Raw genomic sequence first — 20,867 nt, 5'->3', positions numbered from 1 at the left:
ACCTGGAAGCTAAAGGCCACCTTGCTTAAGAATGCTTGGATCAGCCAGGAGATCAAAGAAGAACTTAAACAATTCATGGAAACCAATGAGAATGAAGACACCTCGGTCCAAAACCTATGGGATAGAGCAAAGGCGGTCCTAAGGGGGAAATACATAGCCATCCAAGCCTCCCTCAAAAAAACTGAAAAATCTAGAATACACCAACTGTCTCTACACCTTAAAGAACTGGAGAATCAACAACACATCAAGCCAACTCCACACATAAGAAGGGAAATAATCAAGATTAGAGCTGAGATCAATGAGGTAGAAACCAGAGATACAGTAGAACATATCAATGAAACTAGAAGCTTTTTTTTTTGAAAGAATCAATAAGATCGATAAACCATTGGCCACACTAATCCAAAAGAAAAGAGAGAAATCCCAAATTCATAAAATTATGAATGAAAAGGGAGAGATCACAACTAACACCAAGGAAGTAGAAACAATCATCAGGAGTTATTATCAACAGTTATATGCCAATAAGTTCAGCAACCTAGATGAAATGGAGGCATTCCTGGAAAACTATAAACTCCCAAAACTGAACCAGGAAGAAATTGACAACCTGAATAGACCAATATCTAGTAAAGAGGTTGAAGCAGTGATCAAAAAGCTCCCAAAAAGGAAGATCCCAGGACCTGATGGATTCCCTGGGGAATTCTACCAAACTTTCAAAGAAGAAATAACACCTATTCTCCTGAAGCTTTCAAAAAATTGAAGTAAAAGGGAAACTTCCAGACTCTTTCTATAAGCCAGCATTACCCTGATCCCCAAACCAGGCAAAGACCCTACCAGAAAGGAGAATTTCAGACCAATATCACTGATGAATATGGATGCTAAGATTCTCAACAAGATCCTAGCAAACAAGATCCAACAGCACATTATAAAGATTATCCACCATGACCAGGTGGGATTCATCCCTGGGCTACAAGGATGGTTCAACATTCGCAAATCAATCAATGTGATAGAACAAATCAGTAAGAGAAGAGAGAAGAACCACATGGTCCTCTCAGTTGATGCAGAAAAAGCATTTGACAAAATCCAGCATCCGTTCCTGATTAAAATGCTTCAGAGTATAGGGATAGAGGGAACATTCCTGAACTTCATAAAATCTATCTATGAAAGACCCACAGCAAATATCATCCTCAATGGGAAAAAGCTCACAGCCTTCCCGTTGAGATCAAGAACATGACAAGGATGCCCACTCTGACCACTCTTGTTCAACATAGTATTAGAAGTCCTAGCAACAGCAATCAGACAACAAAGAGAAATAAAATGTATCCAAATTGGCAATGAAGAAGTCAAACACTCTCTCTCTTCGCAGATGACATGATTCTTTATATGGAAAACCCAAAAGACTCCCCCCAAAACTACTAGAACTTATACAGCAATTCAGTAACATGGCAGGATACAAAGTCAACGTACAGAAATCAGTGGCTTTCTTATACACTAACAATGAAAATACAGAAAGGGAAATTAGAGAATCGATTCCATTTACTATAGCACCAAGAACCATAAGATACCTGGGAATAAACCTAACCAAAGAGGTAAAGGAACTGTACTCAAGGAACTACAGAACACTCATGAAAGAAATTGAAGAAGACACAAAAAGTTGGAAGACCATTCCATGCTCTTGGATCGGAAGAATAAACATTGTTAAAATGTCTATACTGCCTAGAGCAATCTATACTTTTAATGCCATTCCGATCAAAATTCCCCCCGTATTTTTCAAAGAGCTGGAGCAAATAATCCCAAAATTTGTATGGAATCAGAAGAGACCCCGAATCGCTAAGGAAATGTTGAAAAATAAAAATAAAACTGGGGGCATCACGTTACCTGATTTCAAGCTTTACTACAAAGCCGTGATCACCAATACAGCACAGTACTGGCATAAAGATAGACACATAGACTAGTGGAACAGAGAAGAAAGCCTAGATATGGACCCTCTACTCTATGGTCAAATAATCTTCGATAAAACAGGAAAAAATATACAGTGGAAAAAAGACAGTCTCTTCAATAAATGGTGCTGGGAAAACTGGACAGCTATATGCAGAAGAATGAAACTCGACCATTCTCTTACACCATACACAAAGATAAACTCAAAATGGATAAAAGATCTCAACATGAGACAGGAATCCATCAGAATCCTAGAGGAGAGCATAGGCAGTAACCTCTTCGATATCAGCCACAGCAACTTCTTTCAAGATATGTTCCAAAGGCGAAACAAAAGCGAAGATGAACTTTTGGTACTTCATTGGGATCAAAAACTTCTGCACAGCAAAGGAAATAGTCAGCAAAACAAAGAGGCAACCCACGGAATGAGAGAAAATATTTGCAAATGATAATACAGACAAAAGGTTGATATCCAGGATCTATAAAGAACTTCTCAAATGCAACACACACAAAACAGACAATCATATCAAAAAATGGGCAGAAGATATGAACAGACGCTTCTCCAATGAAGACATACAAATGGCTATCAGACACATGAAAAGATGTTCATCATCACTAGCCATCAGGGAGATTCAAAATAAAACCACATTGAGATACCACCTCACACCAGTTAGAATGGCCAAAATTAGCAAGACAGGAAGCAACAAGTGTTGGAGAGGATGTGGAGAAAGGGGAACCCTCTTACACTGTTGGTGGGAATGCAAGTTGGTGCAGCCACTTTGGAGAACAGTGTGGAGATTCCTCAAGACATTAAAAATAGAGCTTCCCTATGACCCTGCAATTGCACTACGGGTATTTACCCCAAAGATACAGATGTAGTGAAAAGAAGGGACATCTGTACCCCAATGTTCATAGCAGCAATGGCCACGGTCGCCAAACTGTGGAAAGAACCAAGATGCCCTTCAATGGACGAATGGATAAGGAAGATGTGGTCCATATACACGATGGAGTATTATGCCTCCATCAGAAAGGATGAATACCCAACTTTTGTAGCAACATGGACAGGGCTGGAAGAGATTATGCTGAGTGAAATAAGTCAAGCAGAGAAAGTCAATTATCATATGGTTTCACTTATTTGTGGAGCATAACAAATAGCATGGAGGACAAGGGGAGATGGAGAGGAGAAGGGAGTTGAGGGAATTGGAAGGGGAGGTGAACCATGAGAGACTATGGACTCTGAAAAACAATCTGAGGGTTTTGAATGGGTTGGGGATGGGAGGTTGGGGGATCCAGGTGGTGGATATTGGAGAGGGCATGGATTGCATGGAGCACTGGGTGTGGTGCAAAATTAATGAATACTGTTATGCTGAAAAAATAAAAAAATTAAAAAAAAATAAAAAGATGTATATACATACAATGGAATACTATGCAGCGATCAAAAATGAAATCTTGCCATTTGCGATGACGTGGATGGAACTAGAGGGTATTAAGTTTAGCGAAATAAGTCAGTCGGAGAAAGACAACTATCATATGCTCTCCCTCATATGAGGAAGTGGAGATACAACGTGGGGGGTTTGGCTGGTAGGAAAAGAATAAATGAAACAAGATGGGATTGGGAGGGAGACAAACCATAAGTGACTCTCAATCTCAGAAAACAAACTGAGGTTTGCTGGGGACGGGAAGGGAGAGTGGGGTGGAGTTATGGACATTGGGGAGGGTATGTGTTATGGTGAGTGCTGTGAAGTGTGTAAACCTGGCGATTCACAGACCTGTACCCCTGGGGATAAAAATACATTATATGTTTATAAAAAAATTAAAAAAAAATTTTAAAAAGTATATAAACTCTTTAAAAAAATAAAAAAATGGAAATAAAAAAAAAAGTCAATCGGAGATTGACCTCTCAACAATTGACAGACCCATTAGAAAGTAAATAAGGAAGGACATAGTTAAACTTGAAAATACCATCAATAGGTAAAATTGAATCTAAACACTACTTCATCCAATAACAGAGGAATATACATTCTTCTCAAACTCACATGGATCATTCACCAAGAAAGACCACATTATAAGTCATAAAAGATACCTTTACAAATTTAAAAAAAATAGGAAGCATTCAGATCTGGAGCTTAGGTGGTAGAGTAGCAGGAGAATCCTTGAACACAGCTAGATAAACATCAAATCATTCTGCATACCCAAGAAATTGATCTGAGGACTGACAGAACAAATTGCACAACTAGAGGGAGAGAATAGGCCAAATTATGGAAGGTAGGAGGTGCAGAGATATGGTTTGGGGGAAAAATGGATCTTGGGTGTGTGGAGGGGAAGCAGCCCTGCTCATGGAGAGAGGCAGGAGAGAGAGAGAGAGAGAGATACCTACAGGGAAAATACTTCCCCAAAGTCACTTATTGGGAAAATGAGAGAGGGTGATATTGATGAGTTTTTATAACCAGCGAGACTCAAAGACTGGAATTTAGAAGTCCAAAGCATGGTTCCTGTGGAGTCCTGAGGGTTGCAGTGCTCCTCTGGAGAAAAAGGGAAGATAGCCTGGGGTCAGATGGCACAATCTGAGGATCCCTGGGACTCACTGGGAGAGGCAGTTCCCTCTTCTCAGAGTGTATCTGGGAGAAGAGGTATTGCCTTTCTAAGATAAGAGAGCTGTCAGGCATCATTTCCCTCCCTTTCTCCTCAGCATAAACTAACTTCAGTAAGCAGCACAAGCCCAACACTGGCAGCCTAAACTGGTCACATAAAAGTCCATCCCACCCCCGCACTCTGCTGGGACAGCTTTTCTCAGGCCAGAGTGCCTGAGAACCAGTGCAGCCAGTCCCACCTCCCAGAAGACCAGCACAAACTACCCCCTGCCCAGTACACATATCATATCTACTGACTATAGATTTCTACAGATCTTCAACTCTAGTGGAAATAGCATCAGTTTTCTTCTAACAAGCAGATCTGAGCACACCTAGTTAAAATCTGCCAAGGTCCAAACACTCTCCACTGCAGGCAAGGAGAAACTCCACAGAGGACCAGCCTGAGGAAAAAAGCAGACAAAACACAGCACCAAAGTGTTCGAGCATACATAAGAGACACTTCTGAAACACTAGGCCTTGGACAGTATGTAACCTCTTTTTCATAAAGCCATTACTCTCAGGAACAGGAAACACAACAGGCTTTCCTAAAAGAGACCTAGACAAAATGCCAGTATGGAGGAATTCATCCCAAATGACACAATAAGAAAGGGTCACAGCAAGGGATCTAATCAAAACAGACATAAGTAATTTGGCTGATCCAGAATTCAAAGCAACTATCATAAGAATACTCGCTGGGTTTGAGAAAATCAAGAGAAGACACCAGGAAGTCCCTTATTGCAGAGATAAAAGGCCAATGTATTAGTCAGGCCAAACGAAAAACGCAATAACCAAGATTTGAAAATGACTGTATGTAATGACCAAAAGGATGGAAGAAGCAGAGGAACAAATAAGTGACATAAAAGACAAAATTATGGAGAATAATGAGCTGAAAAAAAGAGGGAAAGAAAAATATTAGATCACAAATGTAGAACTCAGTGATTATATAAAGTGTAATAACATTCATATCACAGTAGTCCCAGAAGAAGAGAGGGAAAAGGGGGTAGAAACTTTGAGGAAATTAAGGATGAAAACATCCCTCAATGGGAGAAGAAAACAGACATAAAAAATTCAAGAGGCATAAAGAACTTCCATCACAATCAACAAAAGTAGGCCAATATCAAGGCATAGTGTAGTTAAATTTACAAAATATAGAGATAAAGAGAAAATTCTAAAAGCAACAAGACAAAAGAAGTTGCTAACCTACAAGGGAGGACAAAAAAACTTAGTTTCAGATCTTTTCACAGAAATTTGGCAAGCCAGTAGAAAGGGCATAACATATTCAACATGCTCAGTGGGAAAAGTATGCAGTCAAAAATATTGTATCTAGCAAGACTATCATTCAGAATAGGAGAAATAGTTTCCCAGATAAACAAAAACTAAAGGAGTTGTGAACACTAAATCAGCCTTGCAAGAAATTTTAATATTTTATTTTTAATATTTTCCCTTTAATGGGAAAGAGTGGGAAGAAAGACCAAAAGAAACAAAGACTTGAAAGGAGCAAACAAAATCTCCAGAGACAATTATAAAACAAGTAATAAAATAGCACTAAATTAATGTCTCTCAATAATTAATCTGAATGTAAATGAACTAAGCACTCCAATCAAAAGTCATAGGTGTCAGAATGGATAAAAAATATATATATATATCTATAGGCTGCCTAAAAGAGACTCATTTTAGACCTAAAGACACCAATAGATTGAAAGTGAGGGGATGTAGAAATATTTACCGTACAAATGGATATCAAATGAAAGCTGGAGCAACAACACTTGTATCAGGCAAACTAGATTTAAACCAAAGACTGTCACAAGAGATGAAGAAGCACCCTACATCATAATAAAGGGATCTATCCATAAGATCTAATAATTGTAAATATTTGGCACACCCAAATATATAAAACAATTAATAATAAACATAAAGGAACTCATTGATAACAATACAATAATAGTAGGGGACTTTAACACCCAAATCACATCAAGGGATAGATCATCTAAGCAGAAATTCAATAAACACTGACTTTGAATGAGACACGGGGCCAGATGTATTTAACATTTATATTCAGATCATTGTCTCCTAAAGCAGCAGAATATACATTTTTTTTTTCAAATATACATAGGACATTCTCCAGAATAGATTATATTCTGGGTCCCAAATCATGCCTCAATGAGTACAGAAAGATTGAGATCATACTATGCATATTTTCTCATTGCAAAATTATAAAACTTGAAGCCAATTTAAAAAAAAATGGAAAATGCCACAAATAAATAATGGCTAATGAGCATCCTACTAAAGAATGAATGGGTCAACCAGGAAGTTAAAAAAGAAGTATGTACATACATACATACATACACAGGTGAAATTGTAAGCATAACAGTCCAAAAGACCAAAACCTTTGGGATGCACAAAAGCAGTCCTAAGATGAAAGTATACAGCAATACAGGCCACCTTAAGAAGCAAGGAAAATCTCAAATATACAACCTAACCTTGCACCTAAAGGAGCTAGATAATAAAATAAAGAAATGAAGGCTGGAGCTAGCAGAAGAAGGGAAATAGTAAAGATTAGAGCAGGAAAAAATGATATTGAAACCAGCAAACAAAAATCAGCAGAACAGATCAATGAAACCAGGAGCTGGTTCTTTGAAAGAATTAGTAAGGCTGATAAGCTCCTAGCCAGACTAATCAAAAATAAAAAAGAAATGAACCAAATAAATAAACCCATAAATAAGAATAGAGATCACAACCAACACCACAGAAATATATACAATTATAAGAGAATATTATGAAAAATATATGCCAACAAATTGGGCAATCTGGAAGAAATGGATAAATTCCTAGAAATACATAATTTACCAAAACTGAAGGCAAGAGATAGAAAACTTGAAAAGACAAATAAACAGCAAATAAATTGAATCAGTTATCAAAAATCTCCCAACAAACAAAAGTCCAGGGCCAGATGGCTTCCCAGGAGAATTTTTCTAAACATTTAAAGAAAAGTTAATATCTATTCTTCTCAAACCTCTAAAAAGAAAGAAGAAAGAAAGAAAGAAAGAAAGAAAGAAAGAAAAAAAAGAAAAAATTCCAAACTCATTCTATGAGGCCAGCATTTTCTTGATTCCAAAACCTGAAAAAGACTCTGTTGAAAAACAGAGCTATAGGCCAATATTCCTGATGAAAATGTATGCAAAAATTCTCAATAAAATGGTAGCAAATTGAATTCAACAGTAGCATACTCAAGTGACATTCATTCCAGGGTTGCAAGGGTACACATATATTCACAAATCAATCAACAAGATACACCCTATTACTAAAGGAAAGGATGCGAATCATATGATCCTCTCAATAGATGCAGAAAGAGCATTTAACAAAATATAGCCTCTGTTTTTGATAAAAGCCCTCAACAAAGTAGGGATAGAGGGAACATAAAGGTCATATATAAAACAACCACAGCTAATATCATCCTCAACGGGGAAAAAATGGCAGTTTTTCCTTTATGGTCAGGAATATGACAGGGCTATTCACCCTCACCCCTGTTACTTAGCATAGTACTAGAAGTCTTAGCCTCAGTAATTGGACAGCAAAAGAAATAAAAGATACCAAATTAGCAAAGAAGAAGTCAAACTTTCACTATTTGCAGATGGCATGACACTCTATGTAGAAAAGCCAAAAGACTCCACCAGAAAATTGCTAGAACTGATACATGTATTCAGTAAAGTCACAAGATACAAAATCAATCTACAGAGATCTGTTGCATTTCTTTACATCAATAATGAAGCAGCAGAAAGAGAGGTCAAGGAATCGATCACGTTTACATTTGCACCCAAATCCATAAGATACTTAGGAATAAACATAACAAAAGAGGTAAAAGATCTGTATTCCAGAAATTATAAAACACTTATGAAAGAAATTGAAGATGATACAAAGAAATGGAAAAACATTCCATGCTCATAGATTTGGAGAACAAATATTAATAAAAAGTCTATATTACCTAAAGCTATCTACATATTTTATGCAATCCTTATCAAAATACAACCAGTATATTTCATAGAGCTGGAACAAATAATACAAAAATTTATATGTAGCACAAGACCCCAAATAGGGAAAACAATTTTGAAAAAGAAAAGCAAAACCAGAGACATCACAATTCCAGACTTCATGGTATATTACAAAACTGCAGTCATCAAGACATTTTAGTGCCACCATAACAACAGATACATAAATCAATGGAACAGAATAGAGAAGCCAGAGATGGACCCACAACTATATGGCCAACTAATCTTTGACAAAGCAGGAAGGAATATCCAGTGGAAAGAAAATTGTCTCTTCAACAAATGGTGTTGGGAAAACTGGACAGCAACATACAAAAAAATTGAAACTGGACCATTTTCTTATATCATATACAAAAAATAAATTTTAAATGGATTAAAAATCTAAAAGTGATAAGAAACCATCAAAATCCTAGAGGAGAACACAAGCAGTAACCTCTTTGACAATAGCCATATGATCTTCTTGCTAGTATATCTCTTAAGACAAGGGAAACAAAAGCAAAAATAAAATATTGGGACTTCATCAAGATAAAATCTCCAGCACAGCAAAGGAAATAATCTAGAAAACTAAAAGGCAACCTTCAGAATTGAATATATTTGCAAATGACATATTTGCAAATATATGGATATAAAGGGTTAATATAAAAAATGTGATAAGAACTTATAAACTCAACACTCATAAAATAAAATGATTAATCCAATTAAAAAATGGGCAAAAGACATGAATAGACATTTTTCCAAAGAAGAATTACCAATGGCTTATAGACATATGAAAAGATGCTTAACATCACTTATCATCAGGGAAAGACAAATCAAAACTACAAAGATATATCACTTGACACTCATCAGAATGGCTAAAATTAACACAGGCAACAAAAGATGTTGGCTAGAATGTGGAGAAAGGTTAACCTTCTTGCTGTTGGTGGGGATGCAAACTGGTACAGCCATTCTGGAAAATAGTATGGAGGTTCCTCAGAAATGAAAAGGTAGAACTACCCTACAATCCAGCAATTGCACTACTAGGTATTTTACCAAAAGGATGCAAAAATACTGATTTGAAGGGAATCATGCATCCCAATGTTTATACAGCATATCAACAATAGACAAATTATGGAAAGAGCCCAAATGTCCATCAACTGATTAATGGATAAAGAAGAAGTGGTATATGTATTTATACAATAAAATATTACTCAGCATCAAAAAGAATGAAATCTTGCAATTTGCAATGATGTGGACAGAGTTAGTGAGTATTACGCTAAATAATATTAGTTAATTAAAGAAAGAAAAATACAATATGATTTATAGAATAGTCATATGGTTATAATAAGGTTATATGTGGTTACAATATATTATTTTGTATATGTTACAATATATTATTATGTGGTTATAATATGATTGTATAAATTTCACTTATATGTGGAATTTAGGAAACAAAACAGATGAACTTAAGAGGGAAAAAAGAGAGAGGTAAACCAAACTCTTAATTATATAACAAACTCTTAATTATATAAAACAAACTGAGGGTTGCTGAAAGGGAGGTGAGTAGGAGGGGATGCATTAGATGGGTGATGGATATTAAAGAAGCGCTTGGATGAGCACTGGGTGTTGTATGTAAGTAATGAATCACTAAATTCTACAACTGAAACTAATATTACACTGTATGTTAACTAACTGAAGTTTAAATAAAACCATATAACTAACATAAACAAATAAATAAAGTACAGTGAAAGAAAAAATAATCAGTAAATAAATAATAAATAAATAAATAATAAATAAGTTTTATTTTACTTATTAAAAACAACAAAAAAGGGGTGCCTGGGTGGCTCAGTGGGTTAAGCCTCTGCCTTTGGCTCAGGTCATGATCTCAGGGTCCTGGGATCAAGCCCCATATCAGGCTCTCTGCTCAGCTGGGAGCCTGCTTCCCCCTCTCTCTCTGTGTGCCTCTCTGTCTACTTGTAATCTCTCTGTCAAATAAATAAATAAAATTTTCTAAAAAAATGTTTTAAAAAATAAGACAAAAAAGATTATCTAACTTATGATATTTATTTTTTAAATATTTTATTTATTTACTTGACAAAGAGAGAGAGAGAGTGAGCTCAAGCAGGAAAAGTGGCCACAGATGCAGCAAAGGGAGGGGAGAGGGAGAGGCAGGCTTCTCTTGGAGCAAGGAGCCCAATGCAGAACTCAATCCCAGGACCCTAGGATTGTGACCTGAGCCAAACGCAGACACTTAACTGATTGAGCCACCCAGGGACTTCATGACATTTAAATTTAAGATAAGTTTTATTTAACATATTCAGAGGGAAATCATTATATTTTTAATTATGTCCTTTATTTAAATCTATCTATCTATCTATATATATTTACATTTATATTTATATGGAAAAATCTAGGAACAAAACAAAAACAATAAAAATCTGAGCTCATGCATACAGAAAATAGACCAGTGGTTGCCAGAAGTAAAGGAAAGTGTAGTGGGGGTGGGCAAAATGAGTGAAGGGTGTTAAAAATTAAAAAAATCCAACTATGAAATAAATAAGTCATGGGATGAAATATATGTGGAGTGTAGTGTCTATAGTTAGGAATACTGTATTATATACTTGAAGTTGCTAAGGGAGTAGATCTTAAATGTCTTCAGCACAATAAAAAATGTTTTTATGGTCATGGATGTTAATTAGAAATATTCTGGTGATCATTTCAAAATATATACAAATATAAAATATGTTGTACACTTGAAGCTAATACAATGTTATATGCCAATTACACTAAATTTTTGAAAATAAATAAGATGAAAATAAAAATGGACTAAATAAAAAATATAATTATCTGTAACATTTAACTTAAACAACTAACTTAAAAAAACAGGACACAATGAATTTAAACTAGAAATCAATAACAGAAAGAAACTGGAAAATCCCCAAAACACATGGACATTAAAAAACTCATTTCTAAATAACACAAGTCAGAGAAGTAACTTCAAGAGAAATTTTAAAATATTTTGACTAAATGAGAATAAGATGACAACTTACCCAAATTTGTAGGATGCAGTAAAACCAGTGTTTAAAAGGAAATTTATAAATTGAATGCATAGATTAGATAAGAAGAAAGATCTAAAATCAATAATCTAAGTTTCTACTGTAAGAAACTCCAAAAAGAAGGTTAATTAAAACTACCAACATGTGGAATCTCTGCACATATAAAAGACAGCTCTGTTGGTTTGCAAAACACTTCTGATATTGAGAGAGCAATCTATAAAGGCTATGTCAATAGAGAGACTCAGAATTTTAAAAGTAGTTCAACCAGGTATAGTGGCCCAGAGCTTTAATGTGACTTCAAGGCCACAGTACCTAAAGGAGATAATGTCTTTTTCCTAATGAGACATGTTTATTGATAAAAACCTAAGGATTCACTTAAAATGGAAGGACTACCTAATGTTTAAGACAGGCATGGATGGTTTATTTAAACACTAAGGTCAACTTTCATAATGATTCACTATTACTAATGAATGAATGTCTGGTAATACTGATGAGTGTTACAGCTAAAAACAAGCAAACAAAAACACTTCTCACAGGGTGTCTGATTAGTTCAGTCAGTAGAGTTTATGACTCATGATCTTGGGTTGTGAGCTCAAGCCCCACCCTGAACACAGAGATCATTTAAAAAGACTTCTCATGGGGTGCCAATGTGGCTCAGTTGTTAAGTATCTCCCTTTGGCTCAGGTCATGATCCCAGAGATCAAGGGATCATGGGATCCCTTGGGATCAAGCCCCAGGTTGGGCTCCCTGATCAGCAGGAAGCCCACTTCTCCCTCTCCCGCTCCCCCTGCTTGTGTTCTCCCCCTCTCTGTGTGTTTCTCTGTCAAACAAATAAATAAAATCTTAAAAAAACAAAACACACACACACACACACACACAAACTTCTCATAATATTTGGGGATAGTTTTAGAGAGAGCTAATATAGAATATCTATCCTGCTTCAAACACATAGAAATTTTAAAGTAAAATTCAAAAGCAACAATTTAAAAAGCTAAATGTAAAAGAAAGAAAAACTCTGTCAGAAAAAAGAAAAGCAAAAGTGTGGGATTTAGGCAAGAAACAATGCACAGCTGATACCATGAAAGCCTTGGAAATATTGAGGATGTAAATACTACGAAGGAGCTTGAAGCCATTATTCTATCATCATATCCTCAAATTAGGCAGCTGAAACTAAAAGTCCTGATCAGCTGAAGCCCTAAAAGAATTTCCACACTAGTAAATGCATACCAGAAATGTTGGCTATTTGCACTGCCTGATATTTTGAGAAAGAAAATATACTTATTTTATGAGTATGGAGCAAGATTTCATAACACTTGCAAAGCCAATAAGGTTTTTGGACACATAGAACTTCAGGGACACATGGAAAAAAACAGTCTTTAGCAAAAATTCCATATCCCATGGGAAAAGAGACCCTTCTCCCACTTCACCACCGCTGTACACACACACACACACACACACACACTCCCTACATATAAAATTTCTGTTTGAAATTTAATTTCACAGTAAAAATTACCAACTACATAAGGAAATAAGCATAAAACACAATAAAGAGGAAGATTAGCAATCTAAAATATGAATTAATAGAATTATTCCTTTAAAATATAACTTAAGATTTTAAAATAATGTTTAAAATAATTAAAACAAATAGAAATTAAAAAATGAAAGAATGTGAAAAAAAAAAACCACTGTAAATGATTGTCAAACTATCCATAATTTATTTCCTCCCAGTAAAAGTGCCTTTATGATATGACTGTGAGTCTCCACTCTTCAAGAGTGGACAGCCTATCTCCCTGCTTCTTTGGTTTCTTTAGACTATTGTTTTTCTTTTACCTAGACCCTGCAGCAGAAGTAATGTGCCAGTTCTGAGCCAGGACTTCAAGACTTTTAGTGTGTTTCTCCTCCTGACCCTAACACTGACATGTGTAAAAGCCTGAACTAGCTCAGTGAAGAAACCACATGAGGCAGGGACAAACCATTCAACCTGGGGCATACTGGACTAGCCAGGCAGCTAAACTATCATTTGATTTGTGCACCCAACAGAAGGGACAAAATACACTTATCTGAGCCCAGCCTCAATGTCCAACTCACAGAAATATAAGATATATACATGATTATTGTTTCAAGCCACTAATTTGGCGTTAATTTATTTTACAGCAAAAACTTACTGACATGCAAAATTGAAATACAAATGACAGAAATTATTATTATTATTTTTTTTAGAAAGAACAAAAATCTAAACTTGGGAACTAGATGTGTATCATGAATCAAATGAAAAAGATGTTTTTGTCTTTTGAGGTTTGGGACTAGACTAGGCAATAAAAATCCTTTAACCTGTAAGCTGGTACTTTTGTTTTAAAAACAGACAAGGTCCAGCTTCTTTGTACCAGAGAGGGACTTTCTTAAAACTGAAAAGAAATCCAGTAGGAGATGTGGCTTTCATACCTAGCTGAACTAGCGCATGGATAATGCAAGTAAGGATGACTGATCAGCTCTTTAGAGAAGAGGCCACAAAACACAGAGCATTTCAAGGCTAATGTATGTTACTGCTCTTGGTAGGCCTCACACATACAGATTCAGCACTTTTTAGCAAATGGTTAGAATTGTTGCTGAGTGCCACATACAAGAAAATGTTAAAGTATACCCATTAAAATTCTGACTCTCTGTCCTCTTTCAAATGAAATTATTTGGAAGAAAAATATTTTGATAAGGATAAAAATCTTTGCAAGGACTGCTTTTTAAAAATTGAGTTATAGGGGCATCTGGATGGTTAAGTATCCAGCTCTTGGTCTGGGTTCAGGTCATGATCTTATGGGTGATGAGATGGAGCCCTGGTCAGGCTCCCTACTGGGCAGGAGGTCTGCATCAAGATTTTCTCCCTCTGCCCTTCCTATGGCTCGTGCTTGTGGATACCCCCCCCCACTCTCTCTGTGTCAAATAAATAAATAAATAAATCTAAAAAATAAATTGAATCCTAGATTTATTAAGAGATGTTAAATTGAATCAGAGCTCTCAGATAATGAAATTGCTAACACCAAGAGAGATTGATGGTTTTTTAAAGGAAAAAAAAATTGAATGATAGATTTTTATCTAAAACCATGGAGTCCAGAAAAAAATGACATGCTGTTTATAAGTTCTGAAATATAATAAATGTCAATCCTTCATTCTATATCCAGTGGAAATATCCTTCAATAATGAAGTAGAAGTGAAACATTCTCAGGCAGATGAAAAAGAGGGAAATTTGTCACCAGGAGAACTTTCCTTAAAGAATGGCTAAAGGAAGTACTCAGAACAAAAAAGAAAAAGCAGCAAAGGAGGCCTGGAACTACTTAAAGAAAGAAAGAACAATGAATATATAAAGATTAAAGATAAACATTAACAAAATATAAAGCCATAAAATACATTTTTAAGATCATATTTAATGATTGAAACAAAAACTATAACACCATCTGATATTGTATTCAAAAGACTAGCACTTAAAATATGGAGAGGGTAAAGGAACCTAAGTGGAAGTAAGATTTCTACACCTCACTTGAAGTGGTTAAACGGGGTTACTGAGAAGACTGTGATAACTTGTGTGTTATAATACCTACAGCAACCACTGTGAAGCCTATACAAAACTCATATAAATACTTCAAATAAATCGATAGATTCCTAAAAAAGTCTTCAAAATATTGAAAACTCATCCTACAGAAAGTTGAGAAAAGAGGAACAGAAGAATGAGTAACAGAAAAAAACAAGCAATAAAATGGCAGATCTGTGCCCTAACATAAAATGTGTATATATATATATATATATATATATATATATATATAAATTATCTAAATATTTCAATTAAAATAGAGAAAGGGATTCCTGGGTGGCTTAGTCAGTTAAGTGTCTGACTCTTGATTTTGGCTGAGGTCATGATCTCAAGGTGGTGAGATCAAGCCCAGGTCAGGCTCCACATTCATCAGGGAGTCTGTTTGAGATTCTTCTCTCTCTCCCTCTGGCCCTCCCCTACTGTGCACGCATGGGTGCACACATTATCTCTAAAATAAATAAATCTTTTTTAAAAAATAAAAATAAATAAAATACAGATAATTGCAGAGTAGAAAAAAAAGACACATGTGGTCTAAAAAACAACAACACTTCAATATAAATGACATTAATATGTTGAAAAGCACATAAATGGCATTAAAGGCATATAACTATTTGCAGATGATATGACTATGTAGAAAAACCAACAAAACAAGAAATCTGCAAAATAAGGCCTTTAGAAATAGCAATTAAGTTCTGAAGTTTTACAGAATACATACTCAACACAAATTAGTTGCCTGTGGAAATCAAAATTAAGACATGATACCATATACAATTACTTCAATGAAAGTTAAAAGAAACCTAAGAAAACCTAAATAATGGAGACAAACATTATGTTTGTGAACTGGGAAGACTCAACATAGCAAAGAGGTTAGTGTTCCCCTTATTATTTACAGGTTTAATTAAATTTTAATGAACACCCCACAAGAACTTTTCATGGAAAAATGCTTTTTTAAAAAATATTAATCTTTATTATTTTGTCTTAAATGCACATGTGAGGTTTCTGAATCAGAACAAATTTCTTATTATTTACTTTATAGCCAATAAAAAGTGTGCTATGCAGTTATGCCTCAGTTCTTATACTTACTCCAATATGATAGGCACCAAATCAAATATTCTCCACATACATAATCTGATTTGAGGGTGAGGAATAGAAAAAATGAATTTTCTGTACTTACATTCAGAAAAAATGTGGGCAGCTGACTCCTTCTACTCTTCATAGAGATTTCTACTCTAATACTTTGGAATTTAAATAATCCTCTCCAGGGAAAGTGAAAGACCATTGCCTTAGGCTTTATAATCCAAAAATGACTTATTTTTCCTTCAAGTGTAAAACCATACCTCTACAGACAGGTAAATTCTCTGTGGAGTTTTCTTTTCTTTTTCTTTTTCTTTTTTTAAGATTTTATTTATTTATTTGACAGACAGAGACCACAAACAGGCAGAGAGGCAGGCAGAGAGAGAGGGGAAGCAGGCTCCCCGCTGAGCAGAGAGCCTGATGTGGGGCTTCATCCCAGGACCCTGGGACCATGACCTGAGCCGAAGGCAGAGGCTTTAACCCACTGAGCCACCCAGGCGCCCCTCTGAGGAGTTTTCAATATTTATACAATTGTAAATTAACTTCTGCTTGGCCTTCTAACACAGCTTCCAAGTTTCAGTAAAATTTCCTCTAGGCCCTAACTACTTAAAAACATAGATATTTTCACCACAATCTACATTATTTCACAGTAGATTATCAAAATGCTTCCCAATAATAACCCAGGCTCAGATATAGTTGACTGATTAGAAATATGCATGGAGTGCTGAATTCACAAGATATGCAAGTTTAATATAAAAATTGGGAAAAATGGCACCTGGGTGACAGTAAGTTAAGCATCTGCCTTAGGCTTGGGTCACGATCCCAGGGTTCTGAGATTGAATCCCACAACTGGGCTCCCTGCTCAGTGGGGAATCTGCTTCTCTCCCTCTTCTTCTGCCCCTTCCCCCTGCTTGGTACTCTCTCTCTGTCTTGAACTTTCAAATAAATAAGTAAAAACTTAAAAAAATAAATTAAATAAATAAAAAATGAGAAAAAAATAAAACTCCAGCTCGTCTTATAAGGTTCATGTAGCTATTGAAAAAAATAATTAGTACAACACAAAACATTGAGATAGAGTGAGATTGAGAGAATAAAAGGTCAGTTTTAATTATCAATTTAGTTATAAAAATTTTTAAATAAAATATTAGCTAGCATAATTTATGATATTTTTAAATAATCTATAGTTATAAAGTATTTATTACACAAATTTAAGACTGGTTCAACAGTAGTAAATCACTATAATTCACCATATTCACAGATGAAAGGAGCAACATCAACATCACATAGTATCATCATCTCAATGATTGCAGAAATTCTTTCATACCTTTAAATCGCTAATAATCACTAAAAATCTCTTGGGAAACAAAAGGAAGAAGGGAACTTAAATTGTTAAGAAAGTACTTACATGAGGAGATTTAGATGTCATTTCTCTACGATCAATAAAGTAGGGATGATACTTGTCAAGAGGATCACATACTTGAAGGTGTTGCCAGTGTTTTAAAATGAAAGGCCAAGAAATTGTCTTAAAGAGCCAGATAGTAAATATATTAATCTTTAGGGGACAAGAGACAAAACTGAGAATATTATGTAAGACTATATGTAATCATTTCATATGGATCCACTAAAAATGCCAAAAAAAAGAAAAGAGTTATTTCCAAGGTCTGAAAGGAAAAAAAAAAAAAAGTAACTGGCGTTTATGTGCCATGATTATAGTTTGCCAATTCTTCAAAGGAAAGAAAAAGGCAAAATTAAAGAAATAAATAGCATATGACTCAATAACTTTGCTACTTATTTTGCAGGGCAGTCCAATACAGTGGTCAGGAAAGAACTTGAGATATTGTATGCTGCAACTCAGCAAGTTTATTTAAGGAGCACGGGGACAGGACGCATGGGCAGAAATAGCTACACTTTTGCTGTAGGAAGCTGGTGGTTATATGCTTAGTGCTCATGGGTGAAGGGAAGTGCAGGGAGTATCAGATCATGAATGTCCTTTTTGAATTTCTACTCATAAAACTACTTTTGCAAGATTTCTCGGTGCTTGTCATTCAGTTTGATATTAACTCTCAGTGAGATATACAGGCAGTCATGGACTCTTTAAGAATGTAGCAACCAGCACACATTTGATTCTTATTGGAACTTTGTAGGCTATAGGTCACCCTTCTGGGCTAAAGGTGAACATTTTTCTGTTTCTATACCTCATCATTTTGACACAGACATTATACACAAAACCTTATTTCATATATAGTTTTCTTTGATCTTATACAGGCTTATACATTGTTGATTTGATAGTACTTTTATAATAATCATAATGTAACTTATAAAAATAATCTTTCATCCGAGTTCCTTAGTAAACATTGTAGACCACCTTATCTCACTAAATGAGATTACAAAATATCGTATTTTCTGTTACAAACCATCTGTAACTGAGAATTAGTTCTATAGAAGACCAAACTCAGTATATTTATTATGCTGATTTTTACCTGCCACAATTACAGAAAGACAATTTTCTGATTTTGTCACACATAATGTTTAGTGTTTCTCATTTTTTTTAAAGATTTTTATTTATTTATTTGACACAGAGAGAGAGAGATCACAAGTAGGCAGAGAGGCAGGCAGAGAGAGGAGGAAGCAGGCTCACTGCCAAGCAGAGAGCCCGAAGCGGGGCTCGATCCCAGGACCCTGAGATCATGGCCTGAGCCGAAGGCAGAGGCTTAACCCACTGAGCCACCCAGGAGCCCCTGTTTCTCATTTTTTTAATGATGGTTACAATCTTTGAGTACTTTGAAAATAGCAAAGCACTACAGAAACACAATAAATCCCTGAATAGATACATAGTACGGTTGTGTTTCTGTCCAAGAATAAAGGCTCAAATGAGTTACATAAAATAAAGTGCCTCATTTTCCTTTGCACTGGCTGAAGCAAATAGCCTCAATTGAGCTCATTTGATGAAAAGTCCTTAAGACACTCCACTTACATTTTTTACTCCACTCAAGCTAACCATCTAGTGGTCTTTTTTTTTTTCATTTGTCTATGGTTGACATATTCAAGAATACATTAGAATAGGAGAAAAATTATTTAAGGACTCTTTGGGAAATAAACAGCTGTCCTTTAATCTGAGAAATTTTATAATTAAAAAATAACATCTATATGATCCAACAGGCAAAAGACTGTGTAAGAGAACTGAATTTTCCTTCTGATTGATGGGAATAGAGAGAGTGCTGTCTTTGCATTCTTGTCTCGGATGACAACTCGCTGATCTTCTATAGCATTCCACTGGCAGCCTGCCTCCTAATTCCATCAAATGGCAGACATAACAATAGCAAACAATTACAGAGATATAATTTCTATCATATGGAGCTATTTTTATTGGTTTATTAAATTAGCTTCCTCTAAATGTAAAATCTGTTTCAATTTTTATTTAAAGCTGCTTTCATTTAAATTTGTCTTATACCTGTATATGTATATGTGAGTCTGTCAGAGTTGGGTGTTTTGCTTTTATAGGACAACTTCATTAAAAATGACAACAGCAACATTTTAGCTGACTGGAGAGATTTTTATTCTTAGTATATAGACCAGTCATTTGACTTGTGAAATTGGTTTCAAAAGGCTTGCAGCAAAATGGCTTTGACAAGATGTCACACTGTGAAATGTGGGTGACAAGATGGATCTCAGTGAATAGTGCAAAGAAAGATGACGTAAATTAATTTCAAAATAACAACTTGATTCTGCTGATAGAGGGAAAAGAACATTGATTGTAACAGGACTGGCAACGATAGTCCTGAGGCTTTATGAATACAGAAATAACCAGTGGAGGAGAATTTTAGATTTCAGTTTTCATAGACAGAATAGTTGAAGTAATGAGGAGGAAAGGTTCAGAAAGATACAGGCAAAATGTTCATTCAGATTAAGACCAGAGCTTCTGAATTCTCTTATGAACCTCTCAATCTCCCAAGAGTTTAAAAAAAAAAAAAGTTGAAACTCCCTGAGACTGAAGGATAGCTTCCTTTGGATGTGTTACAAGAGTGTTCAACTTGGTAACTATTCATTAAGTTTCACATATATGAAGTACATGCTGTTTCGTACAAATGTTGCATTTTGCATTTTTTCAACCCATTTATTTCTCTCTTGCCCTCAGGTGCCAATCCAGGACTAAAACTTCCTTCAAATTTCTCTGCTTCTGATCTAACTTCAGAATCCCAAAAGCTAAAGAAATTGAATGATTTCATTTCTATGCTGGTTCTGTTTATATGGCTAAAAGAAGCAGAAAACAAATAAGAGGTATATTAATTGACTGATTTCCACGCACAACAAACACTAACACCTTATTAAGGACCTGAGTTTTATTGATTAGGATTTCCTTGGTTTTTAGAGGTAGGATGAAGTATAGAATATATTTATTGCCTTGAGATTATTTCATAGAAGAGACAGGGAATATTGAGAACACCATTTTAGAGTGCCTTGGATAAAAGAGCTTCTGATTATATTAATTCTTTTCTGGAAATATCTCAACAAATATCAACCAACATCTATATTTGCCAAAAGCAACTCATCTTATAGCATAGAGGTCCTTAAAAGAGAA

The sequence above is a fragment of the Enhydra lutris genome, unplaced genomic scaffold (assembly GCF_002288905.1).
Source record: "Enhydra lutris kenyoni isolate GAN:26980312 unplaced genomic scaffold, ASM228890v2 scaffoldscaffold47, whole genome shotgun sequence".
NCBI classification, from domain to species: domain Eukaryota; kingdom Metazoa; phylum Chordata; class Mammalia; order Carnivora; family Mustelidae; genus Enhydra; species Enhydra lutris.
The sequence above is the reverse complement of the archived record's forward strand: the minus strand, read 5'-3'. Positions refer to the sequence as shown.